Source organism: Vicia villosa, linkage group LG2, assembly GCF_029867415.1.
Source record: "Vicia villosa cultivar HV-30 ecotype Madison, WI linkage group LG2, Vvil1.0, whole genome shotgun sequence".
Taxonomy (NCBI): Eukaryota; Viridiplantae; Streptophyta; class Magnoliopsida; order Fabales; family Fabaceae; genus Vicia; species Vicia villosa.
Genome location: NC_081181.1, coordinates 46,145,813 through 46,159,721, shown reverse-complemented (window position 1 = coordinate 46,159,721; position 13,909 = coordinate 46,145,813).

The window sequence follows — 13,909 nt, the reverse complement described above, 5'->3', positions numbered from 1 at the left end:
TTCATCGTCAGTGGTACGTCGATGAATTTCTCTTTAATACCTTCAGTGGAACGTTGGTATATGTTATCGTCAGTGGTACGGCGGTACATCTCTTTCATCGTCAGTGGTACGTCGATGAATTCCTCTTTAATACCTTCAGTGGAACGTTGGTATGTGTTATCGTCAGTGGTACGACGATACATCTCTTTCATCGTCAGTGGTACGTCGATGAATTCCTCTTTAATACCTTCAGTGGAACGTTGGTATGTGTTATCGTTAGTGGTACGGCGGTACATCTCTTTCATCGTCAGTGGTACGTCGATGAATTTCTCTTTAATACCTTCAGTGGAACGTTGGTATGTGTTATCGTTAGTGGTACGGCGGTACATCTCTTTCATCGTCAGTGGTACGTCGATGAATTCCTCTTTAATACCTTCAGTGGAACATTGGTATGTGTTATCGTCAGTGGTACGGTGGTACATCTCTTTCATCATCAGTGATACGTCGATGAATTCCTCTTTAATACCTTCAGTGGAACGTTGGTAAGTGTTATCGTCAGTGGTACGGCGGTACATCTCTTTCATCGTCTGTGGTACGTCGATTAATTTCTCTTTAATACCTTCAGTGGAACGTTGGTATGTGTTATCGTCAGTGGTACGGCGGTACATCTCTTTCATCGTCAGTGGTACGTCGATGAATTTCTCATTAATACCTTTAGTGGAACGTTGGTATGTGTTATCGTCAGTGGTACGGCGGTACATCTCTCTCATCGTCAGTGGTACGTCGATGAATTTCTCTTTAATACCTTCAGTGGAACGTTGGTATGTGTTATCATCAGTGGTACGGCGGTACATTTCTTTCATCGTCAGTGGTACATCGATGAATTTCTCTTTAATACCTTCAGTGGAAAGTTGGTATGTGTTATCGTCAGTGGTACGGCGGTACACCTCTTTCATCTTTAGTGGTACGTCGATGAATTTCTCTTTAATGCCTTCAGTGGAACGTTGGTATATGTTATCGTCAGTGGTACGGCGGTGCATCTCTTCATATCATCAGTGGAACGATGGTGTGTTTTCTGTTAACAGAAGATTGGTATTCTGATTCAGGATGCATATTTTCTCATCCCCAGTGAAAGAGGATGCCCCCTTTCTCACCTCCGGCGAAAGGTGATGTTTTAACCTCTCTGGTGTGAAACGTTTTCCCCAGAGAAGTTTCATTTCCCACCAAAGTTTCGTCTCTCCAACAAAGTCTTGCCTTCCCCAGTGGAGTTCTTCCCATAAGACATTTGTTTCCCCAGTGGAGTTCCTTTTCCTCCCCGGTGTTGCCGTGTTTTATCCTCATCATATAACATTGCATAGCATCTTAGGTTCAAAAATTGTGTTTTATATATTTAAGTCCCTTCGATTTCGTCAAAACGAAGATTTCCAATCATCGTATCTCCGAATCGAAGAAACTTAAATAGGGGCATCTGTCATACCCCAATTTTTGACCCTAAGATCATATATCATTCATATCCCAATCATTAATCAAGAGCTTCACTTGGAAGTTTTGTTTGTGGTGTTGCACTCACCTCATCAATAAGAGGGACCATCAAGCACCAATGATTGTTTATCTTGTATGCATATTATACTAACCCAAATACCAAAAATATTGCTTTGTTTCTTTGTAGGCTTTTGTTTTGTAGGTATCAAGCCAAGACATGCAATAAACAAGGCATTTTCCACATTTTGGACTGATGAAATCGATTTCCCTACTGGGTAAATCGATTTCCCTGCAGCAATTTTCAACAAAATCACATTTTGGACAGCATGAAATCGATTTCCCTCCTGGGTAAATCGATTTCCCTAGTGTATTTTGCGCCAAATTCTCTTCTGGAACAGAGTGAAATCGATTTCACTCCTGGGAAAATCGATTTCCTTGGGGCGAAATTCAAAAAAAATAGAGAGGGAAGCTTGATTTGATTTTGGCACCTATTTTCTTTGACCATTTTTGTCATTTTACCAATTTGCCACCTCACCAAAGTTAATTCCCTTCATTAATTCCATTTTAACCTCATTTTACCATTTAAACACCAATTAAACACAAGATTAATTACCAAATGCCAAATGACCAAATTGCCACTACTCTTACTCTCATCCTATAAATAGAGGTCTCTACTCTCTCATTTCTCAAGCTTGGAGAGCCAAAAAATTGCTTGCAAATTCATTTCTCACCCTTTCCAAAACCCTCACCCAAAGTTCATTCTCATAGAATTAGTGAGATTCACATTGAATCTTACTAGTTTTGAACTAAACCTCCTACATTTCACTCTTTTCTTTGTTTGTTCATCTCCAATTTTGAAGGATCTACACACTTTGTGCTTGTTCTTGAAGCTACTTCAACATTTGATTCAAGAATTGGTAAATTCCTAAACTCTAAGATGTAGATCTTTGTGGCTTGTGTTCAATGCATCTTTGATGCTATATTGGTCATATTTGATGGTGAATTGATGGAAAATTCGTGCTCAAGTTGATGTGTGACCATAAGGTGTTTGTATATTTGTTCAAATCAAGTTTCATGCCTTTAAATGATGTTTTTGCTGAAATTTGCACTGGTGAAATCGATTTCCTTAAGGCTGAAATCGATTTCATGTTGTACGTGACTTGTTTTTTTTTTAAAAACTGCACTATGGAAATCGATTTCCCCCTGCATGAAATCGATTTCCTGCTGGCAGAATGCTTGTTTTTGCTATTTTTGACTTGTTTTTGGTTCTAACTCTTCTTCTACTCCTTTCTTTTGATATTTTCTTTGAATCACAAGTTAGAGGCCTAATTTCTCTCTAATTTCAATGGACTTAGGGCGTCAATAGGATGAGAATCCAAATCCGCAAAATTAAGTGATTGAAATTATGGATGAAAGGAGCTTTTATTGTGGTTCCATCTTTTGCTTCTTTTTATTTTGATCGATGAAAGTCTTAATACCTTGAGAATTCTTATGGATTCTTGGTAAAGACTAGATCATTCACCTATTTTCTTTTCGTGCGGTATTGCTTTCGGAGAGTGATCTACATATCGCTTCTCTCGCGTGCATTAGCACATAAAGTTTTGACCGGCCTCGTTGTAGGGTGATTTCTACATAAATCACTTGGCGATCTGCTTAACATAGCGCAATATTTCGTGTCCCAAATCAAAAAGATCAAATATGGAAGAGAATTGTATGCGGTTGATTTAAGACTTATGGAGGTTTATCGTGTAGTCGCTATGATTTTATCAAGCTTCTGATAAATGTCCATTGAATTTAAATCCGAGAATATCCTTCACTCACCATCGATCTTTCTTACTAACTTTGATAACATACTTGACAAGTTTCAAGATGGTTATCTTTAACATCTAACAACTAACTTTAATTTCCGCAATTTATTATATTGCTCTTTATATTTTGCTTTATTGCTTTACTTTATCATTTCATCATATTTACATTCCGCTATTTTCTTTTTGTCCATTTGGACACTATGTTTATGTTTCCGCTATTTTCTTTTTGTCCACTTGGACCATACTTTACTTTTATGCTAAAACACTAATAAACAACAAAAATCTAAAAAACACATAAGGCTCTCTTTTGGACTATTGGTTACTATCCCGAGCATTTTGGAGATTCGGACTTATGGACTTAGGACCTCTGGACCCTTATTCTGTTATTACTCTGTTGTTATTCTGTCTCTCTGGCATTGGATTGTTGTCTGTTTGTGTGTGCAGGTATTTCCTTGAAAGCCCTTGATGGTTAATTCCAAGGCATTGATATAAGGATTTTACCCGAAAACAGCCGTTACTCTGCCCGATTTTCGTTAGAATTTTAATGTGCTTAATGCAAAGTGGTGCTAAAGATAATAAGTTCATCTGGATCCCCAAGTGGTAATGTGTTGGTTTGGTATTGATAAGTCCAAAGGATGGGAAATCTACCTTGACTCACAATGTCAAGTGTTGGCTTCTTATTTTGGTTAGACCGTTCTTTTCCTTAGCTTTTATTTTACGCAATAGGATAGCCTCTTCATCTCCTCCCCTTCTTTAATTTTCAAAGTCTTCTCCCTTTTTCAAAAACCTTCTTATGCTTGCAACCTTTTCAAAACCTTTTCTCTTAAAATATCTTTTGCCCTTAGTGGCCTTTTTCTTCAAAAAGTTTAGACAGTGTTAATCGTCGAAACGAGTGGTTATACCCCACGATTTTGAAATTGATTGATATAATGAGATCTTTTCCGCGTGAGAGAGCTAGTGGCATACTCGTTGATTTTATCCGAGTTGGAGCCCTTCTTTCATTTGCGATGCAAAGAACTCATTTGTTCTCATGCTCAAGATCAATGGCTGAGTATTTCTCTCCGATGACGATAAAGTGTTTATTCGTTTTAAAAACATTTTTCCCTTTAAGCGGAACTACATTAGCTCTGACTTCTCCATTTCACCGAGGAGGTATGTAGGCACAAGGCTTAACGTCTTGCCGAGCTTATTTTAAAAATAAAACAAACCCTTTTTTTAGCACACACGACACAAATTTTCAAAAAGGTTTCTGTGGAGTACCACAGATATGAGGGTTGTTAAAACCTTCCCCTCATATAATCAACACCCGAACCTGAGTTCTCTTTCTTGTTTTAAAAACAAACTTTGGATTTTTCGTTCTTTTCCCTTTTCCTTTGAAAAAATAAAGCGCGGTGGCGATTTCAAACGAAATATTGAGTCGAGTCAATCCTATGGCTTCGATCTCAGATTTTCCCCGCTACACTTTCCTAGTCAACTACGTTAATGACAAAGCTAACTTAGAAAATCCTTCAATAAATTTTCGATAGTAACCTGCTAAACCAAGAAAGTTTCTAATCTCAGACACAGATTTCGAGGCTTCCCACTGGGATACAACTTCAATCTTCGACGGATCAACAACAATACCTCTGCTCGATATCACATGGCTAAGAAAACTCACTTCCTTTAACCAAAACTCACACTTAGATAACTTAGCATACAACTCCTTATCCTTCAACACTGTTAACACAATCTTCAAATGCTCTGCATGACCTTTTTCACTCTTTGAATAAATAAAAATATCATCAATGAAAACAACCATAAATTTGTCCAAATAGAGATGGAAAATCCTATTCATATACTCCGTGAATACACCTAGCGTATTAGTCACACCAAACGAAATTACTGAATACTCATAGTTACCATACCTTGTTCTAAAATCAGTATTTTGAATAACTTCAGCCTTCACACGAATCTGATGATATCCAAATCTCAAATCTATTTTGCTGAACACACTTGCACCAACCAATTGACCATCAAGTCATCAATTCTCGGGAGTGGATACTTATTCTTGATAGTAACCTTATTTAGTTGTCTATAATCCATACAAAGTCTCATAGAATCTTCTTTCTTCTTAACTAACAAAACTGGTGCACCCCACGGTGATACACTCAGACAAATGAATATCTTCTCAAGCAGATCTTCTAGTTGACTCTTAAACTCTTTCAATTCTGATGCCGACATACGATATGGAGCCATTGACACCAGACTAGTACCAGGAATTAAATCAATTCCAAACTCCATTTCACGCTCTGGCGGTAAATCACTTACATCTTCAAGAAATACCTTTGGAAGATCACAAACAATTGCTAAATCATGAATCGCTAATTTTCCACTAACATTCAAGGTTGCAAAAAACACAAACATCACTGTTCCATCCTTCACTGACTCCCTCACTTGCTTAGCGGACATAAACAAGTCCACTTCCTCTCCAAACTCAGGAAAAATAATTGTCTTAGCAAAATAATTGATATAAATGAAATTCTGGCGTTCAGACTCAAGATGTCCCATGATTTGTTGGAACATTTGATCTGACACATCATCAACATACAAACATTCATGAATTAAAACAATGTTGGAAAGTAATTGAACACACAGAATTGTTCACCCAGTTCAGTGTACAACAACACCTAATCTGGGGACTATCAAGTCGGAAGGAAATCCATTATTAATAGTATCAATTCAAAGTTAAACTCTCCCGTTTACAACTTCTCACTTAATCCCTACCCAGTGCAACTTCTACATAAGAACCTCCTAGATAAGAGAAACCCTGCTCACTTCCAATCACCGTAGTGATGTCTCACAAATAACGACACACATTACCGATATTGATGGCTCTTGACCACAATTGTCAATTACAAACTATACATGATTAAGACACTCTTAATCACCTAATACTTGATATTGCTTAAATAGTATAATAAATGTGAACACTCGGTATCTTTGAGTTTAGTTGGATACCTTCGTCCAATTAAATAGACATTCAATGACACTTTATTTTTTACAATTATTTTATTTTAAAACAAATTTAAAATTTAAATTAATTCGCACATAAGATACGGACACCCAATTATTTATCACGGATATCTAAGAATTATATATATATATATATATATATATATATATATATATATATATATATATATATATATATATATATATATATATATATATATATATATATATATATATATATATATATATATATAATGTGGATCATTTAAATTTAATAAAAAAACATAAGTTTTACGTATTTAAATCTGTGTCTTTTTTTTTTTTTGTTGTAAATTAAAAAATATAAGTTAAAAAGTGTTTTAATTGTAGAAGTATTTACAGATATAAAAAGACTTATCTATGATTGCATAAAAAGCTATCCACTAGTTTCTATCAAAAGAACCAACAAACTACACTGGTTCTATCTCTAGGCTTCTAGTTATAGTTCTAGCTATATAGTACGACCTAAAAGGACTAGAGTTGAACAGGTGTAAAACAAATAGACAATGGCACAGACCAAGAAAATTACGTTCGTTTTGTTATTGTCATGAACATGAGTTCTAAGATTGAAATCTTTACTCCTTATTTTTCGGTACTTTATTCTGAGATGTACTTATCTTATTGTATTATTATTGCTAAGATTGGACATTGGAATGGACATGAGATAGAGTTCATGATTTAGGTACAGTATCTCTTTACTACAGAGGGAGAGTGTCAGATCAGAGTTATTTTACCTTGACAATCATGTCCTTGTTACCATTTACTCATAATTAAGGTAAAGCTTTTGATAGGATTTAATCTGATGTAGTAGGTTACAAAATTTTTAAATAAGACTTGGATGAATGTACAGTGATTTCAATTCAACTAGTAATTTTTCGATTTGATTGGTTTTTTTCTTTTGACTGCGTGTCAACATGTGAGTAGTCACTAACTCATCCATAGCGTATAATTTATGAAAATTTCTTCACCCACCTCCTAACCTTCTTGTCCACCCCTGGTGAATTTACCACAATACCCCTTGTTTTGGAAGTTCATTTCCGAAACTGTACTTTTTTTCTTAAAAAAGGTGTTTTCGGAAATGTATCTCCGAAAACGTGTTTTTTTTAATATAAAATATTAATTTCGGAGATGCATCTCCGAAATAAAGTTACTTTTCAGAAAATGTGGTGTTTCGGAAGTTCATCTCCGAACGCCCCTTGGAGAATTCGGAAATGAACCTCCGAAAATATGTCTGGACAGAATAAAATGAAAAACAACAACAATTCGCTTTATTTAATCGGGTGAAGATTACAACGATAATATTACATAAAATTAAAGTTACATATTGTTGAACACGGGTAGGTGGGGATGAGAGAGTGGTGGGGAGAAAAAAAGGCTTCCAAATTTCAAAAGGTTTTTTTATTCTTTTAATAAAAATACGTACTACTGTAAGTAACAAATGACGGAGGAGGTGTAACCGGGGCCGGAACATATGACGGAGGAGGTGGATGTCCGGAGGAAGAAGAACTGGAGGTACGTCCACCGCGAGACAAAGGAGCCAATCAATGTAAGCTATAGTTTATCATTATCATCAGGGGACGTCATTACAAAAAATTGGGAAAAAAATCTTATTATTTTTAATCTTGATTTTTTAGAAATGACGTCCCTAGATGATAATGATAAACTATAGCTTACATTGATTGGCTCCTTTGTCTCGCGGTGGACGTACCTCCGGTTCTTCTTCCTCCGAACATCCACCTCCTCCGTCATATGTTCCGACCCCGGTTACCACTTCCAAAAACTAACATGATAAATCCAATACAAAAACACTGTGCGATACAATCCGAAATCAGAACAAAACAAAACAAAACACGTCAAACAAAACAAAAACATGTTATTCTGTCCGACGAGCGTTACAAAATACACATCAAACAAAATAAAAACACGTTATTCTTCCCGACGAGCGAACTCCTCCGAATGAAGATAATTATACCAATCCTCATCCCACTCAGTATCAGAACCATCAGCGTTGATCACGCCTGAAGGCTGAGCCTGCACGTCCGAGCCATGGACCCCCAGGGGACGAGAAGCATAACCAGTCAAAAGCTTCTTCTTCTCCTTCACCTCCTTCACCTCTTTCACCTCCTTCTTTGAAGAACCCTTTCTTCCCTTAGCGCCCTCTTTAGAAGACGCAGTCCTGCGTGCTGGTTGGTTGCCTGACATGTTCCTGTAAATAATTGAAAACGATTAATATGCATAGACAAAATAAAAAACAAAAAAATTTGAACTTCTGATACATTTCGGAAGTTCATTTCCGAAAACTAGGATGGAGGTGTTTTCGGAAATGAACTTCCGAAACACCCCTGCGATGGAGTTTTCTGCAACTTCCATGACAGACCCCTAAACCAAACTTCAAACCAAATCAAAATGCTTCTAAACAACCTAAATACTACTAACAACCTAACCATATATCATTTATGCAATTAAAACCCTAAATAACATGCATTTCAATAATAGATCTAAAAATTTCAAAACTTACAAAGTGTTAGGATTGAGGGCTTTTGAATGTTGTTTAGCAGTGTGATTGGAGCCTTGATGCAGCTTTGGAATTCTGTTTGCACAAATTTTCGCCTTTGCCACTTTTTGTTTTGATTTAGGGTAAATGATTGGGGGAGGGGGAGTGTTTTGATAAATCTGCAGAAATCGCAGTATTTCGGAAATGAACTTCCGAAATAAGTCAATTTTTTCAAAAAAAAGACGCTTTCGGAAATGAACTTCCGAAGCAGGGGTATTTTGGAATTTTCGCTGGGGGTGACCCCCATAGGGAGGTGGCCAAAGAAATTGTCATAATTTATTTATCCAAAAAAAAGTTTTAATGCATATTGATCAAAATTTTAAAGCTTTATCATTAATACACTATTCAAAAATTAGGAGATTTAGAAGTTACTAATAAACTTTTAATTAATTTTAACCTTTAATTGAGTAGTTTCTGATTGTCGTTTTATTAAATAAAATTTATTTTAAAATAAATATTATTTACATTTTCATATTTAAATAATTGTTATTTTTCTCAATTTTTTATATTATTATTTTATATACTATTTTCAATATAATAATAAATTAATTTAATAATATAAATGATAATATTATTGTATTTTTAAATTTATGTACTAATTTAAATTGTGTTTTACCTTAATGGTGTGTTTGGTTTAGAAGAGAAATTGTGAAGAGAGAAGTAAGTAAGAGAGAGTGAGAGAAGAAAGAAAGATGTGAGAAATAGAGTAGATTTAAGTTATTGTTTGGTATAATAGAAAGAGATGAGAAATAGAAAAGAGAGAAGTATAATAATTTTTTAAATTGACGATATTGCCCTTGTTTAAAATTTATTTAAATTATTTTTACTTTAATTATTTAAATAAAATAATTATTTTATTAAACTATTTTACTTTTTCAATATATTGTACACTATTTTAATATCTATTTAATATTAATTAATAAATAATTTAATTAATAACTCTTCATTCATATTAAAAAATTTCATTTTGTATCCTTGTGTTTTGAGATTGCACCATTTCCAACTCATTCCAACGTAATTATTCATTCATATTGAAAAAAATAAGGGCATAGATGACAAACAACTAAAAAGCAGCATCTCTTCTCCCTTTCTTCGCTAATATGAGGAGAAACAAAAAGGTGGTAGGACCCACCAAAATTCAGTCTCTCTTCACAATTTCTCTTGTCTCCCAAACAGAAGAAGTAGCTATTTCTCATCTATCTCTCTCTCTCTCTCTCTCTCTCTCTCTCTCTCTCCCCTATCTCTCTCTTTGCTTCCTCTCTTAAACCAAACACACCCTAAAAGATAGCCATTTTCAAATGAATGTAGTACTTAAGCTAATATATTTTTAAAATAAGAGTTGTAATACTCCTTCTCAAATTCAAGGTGCTTGCAAACGGAAACAGATCAACTGCAACATTTTTGGTGCTGCCATCTCTCATGTGCTTGTTACCTCTTTTTGGGCCACAATACTTTTTTTTTTGGGTCTTTCGATACAAGTTAGCCGGTCTCTTTTTCGAACCAAAGGCTAATGATACTTTGTTGGGGGAGTTTATAGTAGGGAGCATTGATACAAAGTTGAGGAACAAACACCTTTGTGAGAGACACACCACTTATCCACCTAAAACCTTAATGTGATAGGTGAGTGGGTTCTCCCGCTTATATATGCTTAAGTCTCCACATTCCTATCCAACGTAGGACTATTTCCCCACTTACTCACACTTGCTATATTATTCCACCCCCTCCCCCCTTCAAGTGTGAGTCCACAATGCTCTCCCTCACACTTTTAGTGAGGAGAGAATGAGAGAATAATAAAGGAAATAAGGAGTATATGTATATTATTGACTTAAATTGTACAAATAAGGATACAACCTATGACTATTTATATACAACCCTAATTGGGCTTGGGCTTACACAACTTAGATTATATTTGATATTATTAGATTAAATTATATTAATATCAATCCCAATAATATCTCAACAAACCTAATAATATCTCAACACACCCTTTATAATCCAAGTTGTCAAACAACTCTAGTCATAGTCGAACTGAACTATTCCTAATTTGTTTCTCAAATTCAGGAATCTGTCGATCTTCAATCCTTTGGTGAAAATGTCGGCCAACTGTGCTTCACTTGAGCAATGCGTAACTTCAAGTTCACCTCGATTCACCTTCTCCCTTAAGAAGTGAAATCTAGCTTCGATATGCTTACTCCTTCCATGCAGAACTGGATTCTTCGCCAGATTTATGGAGGACTTATTATCGATTTGCAACACAAACGGTTTCTTCACTTCGACTTCTTTTTCTTTAAGTAAAGTTCTGATTCTAAATTGCTTGACATGCAACATAGGATCCTGCTATATATTCAGCTTCACATGAAGACAATGCCACCATAGGTTGCTTCTTCGAACACCATGAGATTGGGGCACCAAATACTTGAAAGAAATATCCAGTTGTGCTTCTTCGATCTTCCTTATCTCCACACTAATTAGCATCTGAAAAACAATTTACTACTGCTTCTTTTCCTTCAGAGTCTTGTCGAAATAGTATTCCACAGTTTATTGATCCTTTCAAATATCTCAGGATTCTTCTTACAACCTTCATATGTGACACCCTTGGTTCACTCATATATCAGGTCGACTATTGCACACATACCTCAGAGATCCAATAATTTATTTGAACAAAGTTGCATCAACTCCGTCTTCCTCTCCATGCTTCTCCAACTTCACATTTGGTTTGACGGGTGAAGAGGCAGGATTCAAATCTTCCATTCTGAATCTCTTGAGAATCTCTTTGATATACTTCCTTTGATGTAGCACCATACCTTGCTTCGACACTTGAAAATCCATACCTAGGAAATAAGACAATTTTCCCAGATTCGACATTTCAAATTCTTTCATCATCATCTATTTGAACTTCGACAAGTTCTTCAAGCTATTTCCAGTTACTAACAAGTCATCAACATACAAGCAGATGATTGTTATATCTTGTGCTACAACCTGGACATAGAAACCATACTCAGATTTGCATTTTTACAAATCCCAATTCGACTAAGTATGAGTCGATCTTCTTGTTCCATGCTCTAGGTGCCTGCTTGAGGCCAGAGAGCGCTTTGTGCAACTTATATACTTTACTCGCTTCCTTCTGAATCACAAACCCTGGAGGTTGTGTGACATAGACCTCTTCGTCTAAGGGACCATTCAGAAATACTGATTTCACATCTAAATGAAATATCGACCAGTCCTTGTTGCATGCCAATGCTACCACTAGTCGAATAGTCTCCAGTCTTGCTACTGGAGCAAATACTTCAGAATAGTTGAGTCCTTCTCTTTGAATAAACCCTCGAGCTACTATCCTTGCTTTATATCTTGTTATCGACCCATCAACACTGTGTTTCAATTTGAACACCCACTTCACATCGATAGCCTTTGTATGTGCTGGCAATTCGACTAACTCCCATGTGTTGTTTCTTTTGATTGCCTGTAACTCTTCAATCATAGCTAACTTCCACTGATTAATCATCAAATCTTTGCTATAGTTGATTGTTTCAACACCTTCAAGTAAAGCAAAATGAACTAATTCTCCATCTGGTGTGACTTCATCATTACCCATCACTTCATAATCATGAAGTCTTGTTGGACGAACTCTAGTTCTTTGAGGTCTTTGGCTTGTGCCAACTGCATCCTCTTCGACTTCGACTGTGTTAGGAATGTTAGGAAGTACTTCGAACTCGACCCTGTCTTCAACTGGATTTTCAACAATTCCTTCGACTTCGACTTCAACTGTTTCTTCGTCGAAGTCAGAGCTCAACATTGACTTGCTAACTGAATTACTAGAATTCCAATTCTAGGCAGAATTGTCATCATTCACAATATCTCGACTTAACACAATCTTCTCATTTATTGGATTGAATAACCTATATGCACCAGTCTTGTGATATCTTACCAAAATCATATGTTCACTGTTGTCATCAAGCTTCCTTCTTCTTGCATCCGAAACATGCTTGTAACACATAGAGCTAAACACCCTCAGATGATTTACAGATGGTTGTTTGCCACTCCATACTTCTTTAGGAACCTTATTCTTCAGCATTTTGGTAGGGCACCTGTTCAAGATATAAACTGCAGTCGAAACAACTTCACCCTATAAAGATTTTGGCAAATTCTTCTGCTTTAGCATGCATCTTTCCATATCCAATATGGTTCTATTTCTTCTTTCTGCAATTCTATTGTGTTGAGGCGTATAAGGAGCAATTACTTCATGATTAACACCATGTTCTACACATAAATTGTCAAACACCTTAGATGTGTATTCGCCATCTCCATCTGTTCGCAGAACTTTGATCTTCTTCTCACTTTGGTTTTTGACAAGTATCTTGAACCTTTTAAAGATTTTGAACACTTCATCCTTTTGTTTGATCACATAAATCCACAACTTTCGACTAAACTCATCAACAAACTAAACAAAATATTTTTTCCACCAAGAGTATGTTCTTCGAATGATCCACATACATCTGAATGTACCACTTCAAGTATGCAAGATGACCTCATTGGAATAGTCAAAATGAAATAATTTCTTGATTGCTTTCTGTCATACCCCAAATTTGTCCTACCCTATTTTATCTGGCTTACATTCATGTGCATATTTTATATAGGTCATTCATTCCATACATTCATTCATTTCATGATCACTACTCAAAGAATTGACAAGAAAGGGAGTTCCATTGAAGGAGATTCTGATAAAAAAGTGGATCTGAGGTCTAATTGTGTGGCTTTGTCTTCATTAAAGTTCTCCTGGAATTAGGGTGTCACAACCTTCAACTCAAGGCATTGATTGAAGGGTATAAGCTTGCAAATCATCTGGTCTCCCAAATCAGGGTTTCTGACTAAAGTCAACGCAGTTGACTTTTTGGTCAACATTTAATCAGGAGATGATTTTATAGTGTGAGGTGGAATGAGGCTCATGTGAGGGTGTGTAATTAATTTTCTTTGGTTGATGGTTGATTTGAAGTGGAATCGGAGATTGATTAATTAGAAAATCCGTCTGAAGCTGAAAAAGTCAAACAATTGAATTTTT